General features: G+C 48.0%; 1 protein-coding gene across 7 annotated transcripts in view; it reads left to right on the forward strand.

Annotated features, from left to right (window-relative positions):
- Positions 1–1,045: 1,045 nt before the first annotated feature.
- The window catches only part of PLXNB1 (plexin B1), a 211,514-nt gene continuing 198,656 nt past the window's right edge, over positions 1,046–13,903 (forward strand). For 6 of the 7 annotated variants that reach the window (XR_004646473.1, XM_034775817.1, XM_034775825.1 and 3 more), the window contains exon 1: positions 1,046–1,128. The gene's annotated coding sequence lies outside the window, so the exon portion shown is untranslated. The remainder of the gene's footprint in view (positions 1,129–13,903) is intronic. The other variant, XM_034775824.1, reaches the window with a different exon arrangement.

The following is a 13,903-nucleotide window of genomic DNA, read 5'->3' on the forward strand; positions in this document are numbered from 1 at the left end:
GCCTCCTTCCCTCCCCCATATCTCTGCTGCCCCCCATAACCGCCTTCCCCCCCATAACACTCTGTCCCCTATGGCCTCCTTCCCTCCCCCCATATCCATCTGCCCCCAGGGTCTCCCTCCCATCTATCCCTGCTGCAACTCATGGGCTGCCGCTGCCCCCCCATGACCTCCTCCCCTCCCCCATATTCCTCCCCTGTATCCCTCTGTGCCCCATGGCCTCCCTCCTGTATCCCTCTGTCCTCCCATGACTTCCCTCCATCCTGCCTGGCCTTGCCAGGCTTTTTATGAATTTGCCAGTTGCCAGAAAAATAATTTAATCTGCTGGGTGTTTTTACATGGGTCTAAATATTTGCATTATTTTCACAGTACATTGCAATATCTAATGTTAAAGTTTCTGTGTCTAGCTAAAGATGCTGCAGTGTTTCCATCTCTGCAGTTTAAGTAAAAAAGTGATGCTATCAGTCTTAGCTATAGGTGTTATTTCTCCAGACACTGTAAGTGGCTGTGAAAGGGGGGTTATGGAATTGCCTTGCGGTCTCCTTGCGGTTGGGGTTGCCGTGGGTTTGCGTGGTGGTGGTGGTGCTGCTGCGCTATTTTTTTTGGCCTCCTCCCTCTCCATCCCTCTGCCCCGCATCCTTGCTGGCTCCTTAGCCTCCCCCCATCCCTCTGCTCCCCATGGCCTCCCTCATCCCTGCTGCCCCCACATAGCCTCCCCGACCCATATCTCTGCTGCCCTCCCACGAGGCGTCACTCCTCCCATCCGTATCCCTCCCGTTGGACACTCAGGAGCCAATCAGATCTTGTCTCTGTTCTGTGAGACGGGAACGAGTTACTCAACACTGGAGCCACGTGGGAATCTGGGGGCGGGGCCAGGCTTGAAAGAGGTGTCGTCTGTCCGAGTGAGCAGGGGCTACTGGTAGAGTGCGGCGCTCGGAGGCGGGTCTCAGAGGAAGGGGCGGGGTCGAAGTGGGGCTCGCACTGTGGTTGGCTGGAATGGGTGGGGATGCGGCGTTAGGTTGCTGGGGGCGGGGCTTGCAAGCCACTGCCCGCGGAGCGGTTCGGTTCGGGGGCGCGAGCCGCCTGGGGGAGCTGGGCCGAGCTCTGCTGTTCGTCACAGCGGGTGGCCAGGTAAGGCGCGGCTGCTGGCGCGTGGCCCGGTGTGACAAGGGGTCCCTGCCCTGGGCGCCCCGGCTGCTGCCCCGCGTCCCTCCCCGCGGGGTCCCGGCGTCTTGCCCAGGCGGCGGCGGCGGCGGCACTCGGGCCGGTGAGCGCGCGACACGCGCCCCTGCGCCTGAGGGACGAAGGTTCGTTAGCTGCTGGCGCGCGCTGTGCCCAGCCCGGTGGGACGGACGGGCCCTGGCACCTGCCTCGCGTGGCTCACGAGCTGCGGAACGGTGCCAGGGCCCCTGAGGGGAGTCGGCCAGAGCTGCCTGGCCTGGGGAAGGGCTCAGCCGCCCCACGCCTGTGCTGCATAAGGTCCGAGGTCCCCGTTCCCGCAGGGTCCTGGCCCGGCCCTGCCCGGCATCTCCCGGCAGGACTCCCTTTATGTTTGTCAAGGACTCACGCTCGCCGGTCTTCTGGGCCTTGAATGTGGGAGATGCTCGGGTACATGGCCCCGTTACCTAGCAAGTAACTAGAGCTATAGGTACCCACGTTCTGCCACGGCCTGGATCACAGCACCTAGGGTGACCAGATGTCCAGATTTTATAGGGACAGTCCTGGTTTTTGGGCCTTTTTCTTATATAGGCACCTATTACCCCCCCCCCCACACACACACACCCTGTCCCGATTTTTTACACTTGCTATCTGGTCACCCTAACAGCACCTCTTATTTGGCTGCCCTCACCTGCTGTCCTCGACATTATAGCCGAAGTACTATTCTCTTGTGCATCTCCCCAGCCCCCCAGGTACGCCTTGGATAGATTTGGGGTTGAAGGGAGCTCTCCCAGCTCCTAGATGACTCTGCCTTGGATTATAGATGGTGAGGGAAACTTCTGGGTCTGGAGTTGAATGTCTAAGAACTTGAATGGCACAAGGAGTTGGATGCCCGATGCAGTGCTTAATTTGTAATGAAAGAGGTGCCCTGGGCTCAAGCAATTTTTTTACTTTCATAATTGATGTGGCAAGCCCAGAGGTGCCAGGGCTATGAACTGCCAAGCCTAGAGGTGCAGGGCTCAGCTCTGGCACTAATTAACCACTGGTGAGATGGTGAGGGTTTGGCAAGGAGGCATACAGTGTAATGAACTAAAATGATATTTTAAAATGAAGCAGAAATGTGTCATGTTAATTCTAGCAGAAAAGAGAAGGGTTTGAATCTAGTTACCAGGATTTGACTCAACTCCAAGTTTATGCTGCAATTGGTCCTAGAGAGAGGTGTGGTGGAGGGTATGTCTTATACCCTTATTGTGCGGATGGGGTCTCTCAAACTATCTCAGATAATCTTGGAGGGGGCTGGAGTTCACCACACAGGGTTCAAGGGAGCCCATTTTAGTCTTATCTCAGAGTTTATGGCTACCTGCCTTTGATGTACTACAGAATATCAGTTATGGAGAGAGGCTGATCTGGGCTGGAAACTGGAAGTCAGAAGTAACTGATTCCTTAGCTAAATAACGAAGTTCTAGAACTCTCAGGTGTGTTGGTAGCGAAGTTGGTTTACTACACTGGACACCTAAATATACACCTACCTAGTAAACTGTTGTTGTTCTCCCTATGACACCCTTCTGGGCCCCCTTCCCCCATGTTTCAGAACAGGAGACAGGAAAAGATTTGTGGCTTGAAAGCTGGAACAGAGAGAAGGCTGTTAATGGAATCTCTGAACTCCATCTATGTTGTACTGAGCTGGTCTTTCACTTTCATTCACAGCCAAGTATTTGTCAGAAATGAAGCTGATTTTTATTAAGGAACTGAGATTCATAAAAATCCAAGAAAGTGGAAATTTGACAGCTTTTTAGTGCTCTCTTCTTATATTGTGGTGAGATTTGCCTTTTTATTTTTTTTATTTTTTTAAACTTGGGAGTCATTCAGCAGTCAGAACCTGCTGAAGTGTTAAGAAGTCTAGAGACTAGCTTTTTTTTTCTTGTTTTTTTTTTTTTGGTGGGCATAGGGAATGGTATTTTTTGTCTAAATGACTTAAGCTGGTGGTGGTAATTTTGTAGAGTCAGATGTGGCACAGTAGGGCCAGGAATCGGATCTTCAGGAAGGGTCTGTGCCATTTAAAGGGTGCCGAGCTGATTGGTGGTGTGGAGGAGGAGCTCCTGAATAAAGAGAAAAGAATCAAAGGCTGCTAGCTGCATTCCATTTCCCTTCCCACGACTTTAACTCTATCTGCGAGCAGGGAATCACGATGTATTTGGGTCTCTGGCTCATTTTTGTTTGTAGTGTAGATGGACCCCTTGTGTTATTACGTGGAGTTTGTGTTGTAGCTAGAAGCTGATTATGGTGTCTGCTTGTTACTTTCCCAGGAGATGAGTGTTGATCTACCCGGCTGGCTAATGGAGGGAAAGCAAAAGAAGAAAAGAATCTGGCTTTGTTTCTGTTGTTGGGCTGGAGGTGAATGAGCAGTGAAGTGGGGGATGGGCACAGATTTATCCTCTGGGTCTCATGGTAACAGCTGCTGCTTAAATACTTCATCTGACCCAGCCCCTAGGGTGGAGAGTGAAGAGGAGAGTTTATGTTTGTCGCCTGGATCAGTTCTGCACAGGTCACTATAGAGATGGAAACACTATATTTTCAGTTCAGACTATTTTCCTTACAGATACCCAGGACCCACTGGCTGATGTTTAGTTGTGCTAATGTTTTTGTGTTAAGTGCCTTCTAGTTGCAGTCAAGAGGAGTGCTTATGGAGTCCTAGAAGCTGGAACACACAGTTTGGGCTGGGTGGTGCAACGCAGGGAACCCCAAGCTGGGGTCTAAGCTCCCTAAACCCCCCAGAAGGACTTGATTGAGGGGTTCTGGTTGTACCTACATGCTTCAGAAACAGACTTCAAAGAGAAACAGCAGAACTAAAATTCATTTGCAAATGTAACACCATTAATCTGGGCTTGAATAGAGACTGGGAGTGGCTGGCTCATTACAGCAGCAGCTTTTCCTCTCCTGGAATTAACACCACCTCATCTATTATTGGGAGTGGACTACGTCCACCCTGATTGAATTGGCCCTGTCAACACTGGTTCTCCACTTGCGAAGTAACTCCCTGCTCTCCATGTGTCAGTATATAATGCCTGCATTATAATGTGTCAGTATATAATGCCTCTAACTTTCACTCTATGCATCTGAAGAAGTGAGGTTTTTATCCATGAAAGCTTATATCCAAATAAATCTTTTAGTCTTTAAGGTGCCACCAGACTCCTTGTTGTTTTTGTAGATACAGACTAACACGGGTACCCCCTGATACTTGTAGTAATATTTCTGCTGGTTTTAGTTGTATCTGGCGTGAGTGTTGCAGGGCTCCTCAGGGAAGGTTGTGCCTCTGTTCTAACGCAGTGGTTTTCTACCTTTTTTAATTTGTGGACCCCTAAAAAATTTCAAATGGAGGTGTTCCACCCCGTTGGAAATCCTAGACATTGTCTGTGGACCCCCAGGGGTCTGTTGACCACAGGGGTCCGTTGAAAAACACTGTTCTAAAGGATTTCTGTCTGCCTTGACTCCCCTTGATTGGGGAGCAAAGAGTCTCAGATTTAAAAAAAAGACATCTGAGATGGGACTTCCAAACCATGGTTCAGATCTGCTTCTCTTCTGTTAACCCTTTAACACCAGTCTATTCTCTTGTAGCTGGAAACGGCCTCTTCTGGTTTTAGTTTTCTTCCCCAGGAGCCATGAAGGATGCACTAATATTGGGTTTCACTTTGTGTTCTCCTGGCCTGTGCTTTTTGCACCATACTCCTCTTTGTTACTGGCTCTCAGCCTTGCAGGCAGTCCAGGAGCCAGGTGAATTTGTGGGCAGAGTGGGAACTAGCTGATGTTCTGGGCATATAAGTGGGATGATGGGGAGTAGGTTGGTTGGTTGTGGAAAATCTGGGGTGAGTTAGAGGTCGTCATTAACTTATATTAGTGCTTGGAGACTTCAATCAGACTGAAGGTTTTTGTGCTGGGTGCTGTACAAAGCCATAAGAAGACAGTCCCAGCCTTATGTCTGGAAAACCACTCAGCAGTGGCAAGTCAGAAACTTTCCCAGGGAAGGAGGAGTCATCGCTTTCTCTTTGGAAGTGCATTGTCAAACTTTTCTCTCTGCTGTGACTGTAATCTTCCTCCCCTTAGGCTCTTCATTTTCCTCATTTCAATCCCTTATATTTCTAGAAAAAATATTGTGGATGAATCATTGGCAGTATGTCTGGTGTGAAGTCGAAGGATTTGGTTTTGTGGAACATTGGATCAAATCCCAGTGTATTACTGGGATGGCCTATATCTTGCAGGTAGTGGGGGCTATTTTTCTCCATTGGAGACAAGCTGGAATAGCCAGAAGGGTGTTAAACTAACAACACACGGGGAGGGTGCTCAGTCAAATAATGTGAAGAGAAGAAATGTTTGTTTATATACCAATGCTAGGAATCTGGACACCTAGCAAGAGGAGCTGGACATTCTTATTGATGAGAAGAAACTTGATATAATTGGCATTGCAGAAACCTCGTGGGAGGATTTACATGACTGGAATGTAAAATCATAGGAAGGACAGAATGAGTGAGAGGTGCGTGGTGGTGGTGGCATCATACACGAAAGACATCATTACCTGATTTAAAATTATTGATAACTCAGAACCACAAAGTTTTTTTGAATGCATATGGATCTGCTGACTGACAAAGTACAGGCTGGTGGGGGTCTGTTACACACCACAAAATCAAATCAGAGAACAGGATGAGTTCATAATTAAACACCTGTATGTAATGTGTAGAAAGAAATTGGTACAATGAGAAACTTCAATTTGGGAGATATGTACTAGGTAACTTTCTAATTCAAAAGGTATTAAATCTAACATGAGGTAATCCTATTTCACACCTCATTGTGGCTGATAAAGATGAATGAGTCACTGGACTGGAAGTTGGTGTCTGCCTAGGGACGAGATCATGGCGTAGTTACATTCAAAGTGCCAAACAGAGGAGGAGCCAAACCAGTAATATGTATACTTGGTGTTTCAAAAGGGTTACTTTCCCAAAGCTGAAGGAAAAATTTAGACAGAAAAATGTGAAAGATTGGGAGTTCTAATAAAATCTTCTTTAAGATGGACAAAAAGTTACAATTCCACAATCAAGAGAGAGGACAACTTTGGCTAAAAGCCCATCCTGGTTAAGTGGTAGTAATTAGAAAACAAAACAAAACAAAAACAAGACAGCAAATAGGAAAAAGGGAGAACAGATAGCAGTTGATATAAATTAGAAGTTATGAAGTGTAGAAAATTGATAAGGGAAAATAAAAATATCAGGGAAAAATTATGCCTGGTAAGGCAAAGAACAACAAAGAGTTTAAGTATATGAAGAAGAAAATAAATTCTAGCAATAGTATAGGACCTTTACTAAATGAGGATGGTGAAATTGATGATAATGATGAAGAAAATGCAGAAATGTTTAGTGAATATTTGTTCTGTGTTTGGAAAGATGCAGGATGATGTACTTACTTCACTTGTGGATGATCAAGTACTTTCTGGTCCCTTAATAATAAAGAATGATGTTTAAACAATATCTACAAGGGATAAATTGTGTTATCCAGGCCCGCTGATTTAAATTGACCCGAGAATCCTAAAAGAAGTACCTGTGCCAGTAATAACTTTTAATAAATCTTGGAATGGCAGGAAAATTCCAGAAGACTGGAAGAGTACTAATGTTGTGCAAATATTCAAAAAGAGCAAGTGGGATGACCCAGGTAACTATAGGCTGCTTAGCCTGACATTAAATCTGGGCAAAATAACGGAAAAGCTGATACAGTATTCAACTGATAAAGAATTAAAGGATGGGAAGGTAATGAATGTTAGTCTACATAGTTTTCTAGAAAAGTGGTCTTTTTAAGCCTGATTTCCTCCTTTTGAGATTACAAGTTTGAGAAGGTAACTGCATGGATGTAACAGACTTTTGTAAGGTGTTTGACCCTGTGACATTCTGACTAAAAAATCAGTAGTATACTATATCAATAATGCACATGTTAAATGGATTAAAAACTGGCTAACTAATCTCAGAAGTAGTTGTCAACAAGCAAAAGCGTCGAGTTGGTGGGTGGTGCTCGACCCACACTCTGCCCTAGGTTCTGCCCTCGCTCCACACCTTCCTCCAAACCCCCACCCCTGTCCCACCTCTTCCTGCCCACGCTTCACCTCCGACCCTGCCCCCACTCTGCCTCCCTCCAACCGACCCTTACCGCTCAGCAGGCACCTGAAGATGAGGCTGCCTGGGGCACACAGGCTGCGGAGCGCGCCCATGGGGCAGAGGGGAGCACTGCCGGGGCTTGAGCAGCGCCCACCCCTCCCAACCCCAGCTTGGCGACGGGCTGCATCCCTCTCATGATGGTGCTACACGCTGCTGCCCTGGTCTCCGGCACCAGCTCCGCCCAGATCCGCCCCCACGAGGCACACTCCAGGTGCAGGGCTGGAGATGGGGGCAGCAGCATGTGGTGCCGGCAGGAGAGGGACACGGATGGGCAGACACAAAGCCAGGGTTGGGAGTCCCAGCCTGCAGATTCGGGGGGGCTCCGGCCCTGAATTGGGTGGGCTTGATTGGATCCAAAGTGAGGTGGGCTGTGGCCCACCCAGGCCCACCAGTGGCTATGCTTCCCCAGGTCCCTGCCCCATCCCACTGCCTCCACTTCTCCCCCCACCAGCGTCGTGGAACAGCTGATCACCGGCGGGTGGGAGGCACTGATCACTGGAGGCACTAGGGAGTGGGGGAGGTGCTGTCCCCCCCCCTGTCTTCCCCCCCCCCCCCCCCCCCGTGGGTGCTCCAGCCCCAGAGCACCCACAGAGTCAATGCCTATGTCAACAAGGAGTTGTCATTGAATGGTGGTGCTTCTAGTGGGGTTTTGCAGGGATCAGTGCTAGGCCTGCCACTATTCAAAATGTTCATCAGTGGATCTCATGTTCTATGGGCCTATGTTAGAGAGAATGTCAGACAGGATGATCACAGTGGTTCCTTCTGGCCTTAGAATATGAATCTAGAAGTAAATATAAGATCACTGCTGATGAAAATTTGTGGATGACACAAAGATTGGAGTGGTAAGTAATAACAAAGACAGGGCAGTCATGCAGAGTGATCTTGCTCACTTGGTAAACTAGGCCTATTCAAACAAAATAAATTTTAATACTGCCAAGTTCTAGGTTAGACATCTAGGAACAAACAGTGCATGCCATACCTACAGAATGGAGTACTGTGTGTGGAAAGGAGTGACTCTGAAAAGTCTTCTAGGGATCATAGAGTACAAGGAACTGAACATGAGCGCCTGTGGCAAAAGTGGCTAATGCAATCCTTGGATGTGTTAAAAGGGGAGTAGTAAGTAGGGAGATGATTTTGCCTCTGTATACAGCATTGGTGAGACTGATGCTGATATACAGCATCCAGTTCTGGTGTCCGCATTCTTAAAGGATGTTGAAAGATGTAATTGTGTACAGAAAAGAGCCACAAAAAAGATAAAAGGGCTGAAGAAAATGCCTTAGGCATAGTCAACCCTAGAAACTTACATTGGTATAGCTACGTCTCTCAGGGGCTGAGTTCCCTGTAAGCTGCGCAGTGGCCTATTAAGCCCCTCAGGGCTGCGGCAGGGAGAGATGCCTCTTCTCCAGCGGGGACCTGCCATGGGAGAGGCGCCCCTCCCCGCTGGCCCCAGGATGAAGCGGCCAGGGGAGAGGTGCCTCTCCCCCTACCCTGAGCTGCAGCGATGAGAGAGGGCTGGGGAGAGTCCTCTCTCCCCACCGCAGCCCCAGAGTAGCGTACATCCCCAAGCCCCTCATCCCCAGCTGCACCCCAGAACCTTCACCCCTAGCTGGAGCCCTCATCCTCCCCCACCCAACCCTCTGCCCCAGGCCTGAGCTCCCTCCCGCACCCCGAACTCCCCAACCCCACCCCAGAGCCTGCAACTCCCAGCCAGAGCCCTCACCCTCCTTCCCCCCGCACTCCAACCCTCTGCCCTAGCCCTGAGCCCCCTCCCATACTCCGAACCCCTCAGCCCCACCCACACCACATGAATTTTGTTATATGCACCAATATGAAGGTGATGTGTCACACATCACCTCCATATTGGTGCACATAACAAAATTCATTCCACACATGGACATAAATAACTAGAGGGATACGGCTCAGGGGTGTGAAAAATCCACACCGCTGAGCGACATAGCTATATCAGCCTAACCCTCAAATGTGGACAGCACTAGGTCAATGTAAGAATTCTCCCTCAACTTAGCTACTGCCTCTCTGGGAGGCGGATTACTTATGTCAATGAGAGAAGTGCTGCTGTGCCACTGTAGCATTTTAAGTGTAGACATAAGGAGATCAATCTGTTCTGTTTCGCTTATCAAAAGGGAGATTTAGAGGTCTCTTGATTACAGTGTATAAGGGCAGGTCTACTCTTAAAAAATTGCAGCAATGCAGTTGCATTGCTTCAGTGAAGACCCTACTAGGAAGCTTGTCAATATACCCCACCTTCCCCACTCCATTCAGTTCTCCTGTTTTCCCTCCTTCCTCATTCTCTGATCTCCACAATCCTTTTAGATTCTTAACTTCCTCTCTGCCTCCAAAAGTTATTTCTGTGACCCCAATTTACCAACATCTGTCCTATGTCTCAGAACTGCTACACCTGCTCTGGGGAGAGCACATTAAAACAAGTATTAAAGATACTATTAACAGGTGGCTCAGTTTAAGGCTCCTACAGCCATGTTACTCCACTTTGACAATGGCTGACTTCTGTGTATTTAAATTCTCATCCTAAAGTAGCTTTGCATGAATAGCTTTGATTCTGTTGCTTCTTAGGCCATTTTCTGTCTCCCCTCCCCCTTGGGGAGGGACTGTGTGTAGGAATAGATTTTGTTTATTTGTGAATAGGGGGAAATACAGAAGTGCTCACTGTTCTCCCAATGCATATTTGATCTTCGCTAAGAGTAGATAAATAAAGGTTATCTTGGGTTAAAACATTGCCTGTACATGGTGTTTGTTATAGTTTTTATGACTTGCCATTTTTGCCACTATTTCCTGGTGCATTTTTCTAAAATTTTCAATGATAAAATTAACCCTAGCAGCCAGCCCCTTGTGCTCTGATACGCTGCTGCCTAGCTAAAAAGAAAAAGTTGTCCTAATAAAATTGCCTTCTGCAGAATCCAAATTTCATGACTGACTGAGTAAACCTCATATTACAAATGCAATTAAATTATTAACTTAAGGCAGGTTAAATTGTCTGCATTTTCCATTCTGTTTTTGATGGACCTTTGTGGTAAAAGGAATCGTTTTAAAAGGAGGCTGTCTGACAAACATTGCATGTGGAACTTTGTGGAGGGGAGACTGGGTGGGGAGTTTTTGTTGGTACTGTGAACTTGCTACCAGAGTGAGAGACTAAAGGTATGTCTACACTACGAAATTAGGTCGATTTAATAGAAGTCGATTTTTTTAGAAATCGATTTGATACAGTTGATTGTGTCCCCACTAAGTGTATTAAGTCGGCGGTGTGTGTCCACAGTACCGAGGCTAGCGTAGACTTTCGGAGCGTTATCCCATGGTTCTCGCAGTCTCTCCCGCCCATTGGAATTCTGGGTTGAGATCCCAATGCCTGATGGGGCAAAAACATTGTCGCGGGTGGTTCTGTATACATGTCGTCAAGCCTCCGTGAAATCAATGGCAAAAAATCGTTTTTTGCCTTTTTTCCTGGGTTATCCATGCAGATGACATACCACGGCAAGTATGGAGCCTGCTCAGCTCACTGTCACCGTATGTCTCCTGGGTGCTGCTGACAGACCCGGTACTGCAGTGCTACACAGCAGCATCCCCTTGCCTTGCGGACGGTAGACGGTACAATATGACTGGTATTAGTCGTCCCGTGGGTGCTCCTGGCTGACCTCGGTTAAGGTGGTCAGGGGCGCTGGGCAGACATGGGTGCTCCTGGCTGGCCTTGGTGAGGTCGGTCGGGGGCGCCTGGACAAAAATGGGAATGACTCCAGGTCATTCTCTTCTTTAAGTTTCGTCTAATGGAGATTCAGTCTTGCCTGGAATATCATGCCAGCTGGAGGCTTCTGCCTCAGGCTGCTCTCCCAGTCAGCAGCACTGTGCGGTCGCACCTACCCCAGCCTACTCCTTGCTCCCATGGTTCACGAAGCCTCGACAGTAGTAAGGAGCAGTTCAACTATAGACTGAGCAAGTGCATAATGATGGTAGAATGTGCCTTTGGACATTTAAAAGCTCACTGGTGCAGTTTACTGACCCGGTTAGACCTCAGTGAAACCAATATTCCCATCGTTATTACTGCTTGCCATGTACTCCAAAATATCTGAGAGAGTAAGGGGGAGACGTTTATGGCAGGGTGGGAGGTTGAGGCAAATCGCTTGGCCGCTGATTACGCGCAGCCAAACATCAGGGCGGTTAGAAGAGCACAGCAGGGCGCACAGTGCATCAGAGAAGCTTTGAAAACCAGTTTCATGACTGGCCAGGCTACGGTGTGAAAGTTCTGTTTGTCTCTCCTGGATGAAAACCCGCCCCGTTGGTTCACTCTACTTCCCTGTAAGCCAACCACCCTCCCCTCCTCGCTTTGATCTCCGCTTGCAGAGGCAATAAAGTCGTTGTTGTTGTTTCAAATTCATGCGTTCTTTATTAATTCGTCACACAAATGGGGGGATAACTGCCAAGGTAGCCCGGGAGGGGTGGGGGGAAGAGGAAAGAACAGGGGTGGGGTAGTTGTAGGGGCACCCCCTAGAATGGCATGCAGCTCATCATAGATGCGGCATGTCTGGGGCTCTGACCCAGAGTGGCCGTTTGCCTCTCTGGTAGGCTTCACGCGGCACTGCTGCAGGTCCCTGTTATAACTTCTGTCCTTCAAGCCCTTGGAGATTTTTTTTTCAAATATTCCGGCATTTTGTCTTTTGGAACAGAGTTCGAATAGCACAGATTCGTCTCCCCATACAGCGATCAGATGCAGTACCTCCAGTTCAGTCCATGCTGTGGAGATCTTTTGTGATTCTGGGACTCCATGGTCACCTGTGCTGATCAGCTCGCTACGGTGGCCAAACAGGAAATGAAATTCAAAAGTTCGTGGGGCTTTTCCTGTCTACCTGGCCAGTGCATCTGAGTTGAGAGCGCTGTCCAGAGCGGTCATAATGGAGCACTCTGGGATAGCTCCCGGAGGCCAATACCGTCAAATTGCGTCCACGCTACACCAAATTCGACCCAGCAGGGTCAATTTCAGTGCTAATCCCCTTGTCGGGGAGGAGTAAAGAAATCAATTTTAAGAGCCCTTTAAATTGACAAAAATGGCTGCGTTGTGTGGACGGGTGCAGGGTTAAATCGATCTAACACTGCTAAATTCGACCTAAACTCGTAGTGTAGACCAGGCTAAGTGCTTGTTTCCTTTCTTCACTTCTTCTGCCCTGAATGCATTTTCTCATTCAAGACACAACAAATGCTTTGGAGCCTCCTGAATAGGTGTTACATGTGTTACATCCATGCAAGTTGAGATATTCCTTGACTCTAATTGTAAGCTAGCTGTTGTCACTACTTTACCTCACAGGGGAGTGGGCCTGGTGTAGAATTGGTGCCGGGAGCAGAATCTAAAGTGTAGCAATAATAGAGAGTGGAATCATTATCCAGAATGTGTGAGAACATTTGATGCCATCATAATGTGAGCGTTCTATTTGTTCTGTAAAGTTGGCTTGTCTGCTGTGCACACTTGTGTTCTGAGTTTTTGAACAGAAGTGAGACAGGATACCTGTGACTTCAGATGTTAAAAACGCAAATCAGTGGGCCTTAAATTAATGATGCATTTTTTTACATTGCCAGATGATGGTCGGGTCCTCTGACACTAACACTGATCCAGGAAGAATCTAGGAACTCAACGTGAGCTGCTATTAGGCTGTCTTGCATTCTAAGGCTGATGGGGGTGGGGCGGAATTAAGATCACTGTCCTCAAAGTATTCAAAGCTTCAAATTAAGCATGGGATTGTGTGCATAGGCGCGGTCTTCCTCTCTACCCTGGGGGTGCTCGGCCCACCTCCACTCCACCTCTTCCTCCAAGCCCCCACCCCTGCCCTGCCACTTCCTGCCCCTGCTCCCTCCAGGCCTTGGTCCCACTCCACCCCTTCACCCAAGGCCCCACCCCTGCCCCGCCTTTTCCGCTGGGGAGAAGAGATGGAGGGAGCTTGGCTGCCGGCAGGTGCTAAGCCCTGGAGCGCCCACGGAGTCGGCACCTATGATTGTTTGGCTTTGCAGAAGCCACCTTGAGGGATTGGAAGTGACCTTGAAGAATCCTGAGTGGGGATGGGGTAGAAAGAATTGGGCTTTAGATAGAGTAGGTATCGTGGTGAATGTGCAGTGGCCTGATTACATCACACCAGCCAGTATAATGTATATAATCAGACTATGTTCACTTGTGAGTGTAGGGCTGAACTGGAGTGGGGACTTGTTCAGAATTGGAATGTGATCAGAAAGCATGTAACAGTGATGTTCATATATGAACATTCTCTTAATTCTTTTCACACGTTAGAGGAAATGTTAAATTAATACGATTAACTTAAAAATAACAATAAGATTAAAATTACTGGCATAACTCTCAAGTGAGGTGGGTATAAACTGTCAGCAATTAACCCTTCAATCAATTTTCCACATAACTGGCTATAAAGGGAGCTTGGCTCCTGGATCCCATCCACTTTTCTGGTTTTGCTGCTTTCCTGTTTCATTACTTCAGAAGGCAAATTCTGTTCCTAGCTGGCTTGCTATCCAGGTATTGCCTTGTCATTCAC

This window comes from Trachemys scripta, chromosome 7 (assembly GCF_013100865.1).
Source record: "Trachemys scripta elegans isolate TJP31775 chromosome 7, CAS_Tse_1.0, whole genome shotgun sequence".
In the NCBI taxonomy this organism is placed as follows: Eukaryota; Metazoa; Chordata; order Testudines; family Emydidae; genus Trachemys; species Trachemys scripta.